Source organism: Mastomys coucha, chromosome X (genome assembly GCF_008632895.1).
Source record: "Mastomys coucha isolate ucsf_1 chromosome X, UCSF_Mcou_1, whole genome shotgun sequence".
Lineage (NCBI taxonomy): Eukaryota > Metazoa > Chordata > Mammalia > Rodentia > Muridae > Mastomys > Mastomys coucha.
The window spans coordinates 87,889,348-87,889,869 of record NC_045030.1 but is presented as its reverse complement, the minus strand read 5'-3'; positions in this window follow the sequence as shown (position 1 = coordinate 87,889,869).

The following is a 522-nucleotide window of genomic DNA, read 5'->3' as shown; positions in this document are numbered from 1 at the left end:
AAAAAAAAAAAAAAAAAAACCTTCCAGTGGAGGTATTGGGACACCAATCCAGCCACAAAACTTTGAACCCGCAATTTGTCCTGCCTTCAAGATGCACTGGGTAACCATGGAACAGAAATTGTGGGAGTTGCAAACCAATGATTGATCCAACTTGAGACCAGTACCCAGAGAGGGACACTGCTTGGAGGGGCATGACACAGAGGCTCTATAGCCCAGAGACCTACAATAGAACCAAATGCAACTGGCAGAAAATAAAAAGCCAACGAATGATCTCTATTGATACTCTGCTATACTTGTAGACCAGAGCCTAGCACAACCATCATCAGACAGGCTTTATTACCCAGAAACTTATAGAAACTGAGGCAGAGACCCACAGCCAAACATTAGGCAGGGCTTGGGGAGACCTGCAGAAGATGGGGAGGAAAGATTGTAGAAACCAGAGGGGTCAAGATGTCTAGTTTCTCAACAGAAACAGAGGAAGAGTGGATGGCAGTGGTGGTTGGGTGAGCTGAGAGGAGAGGA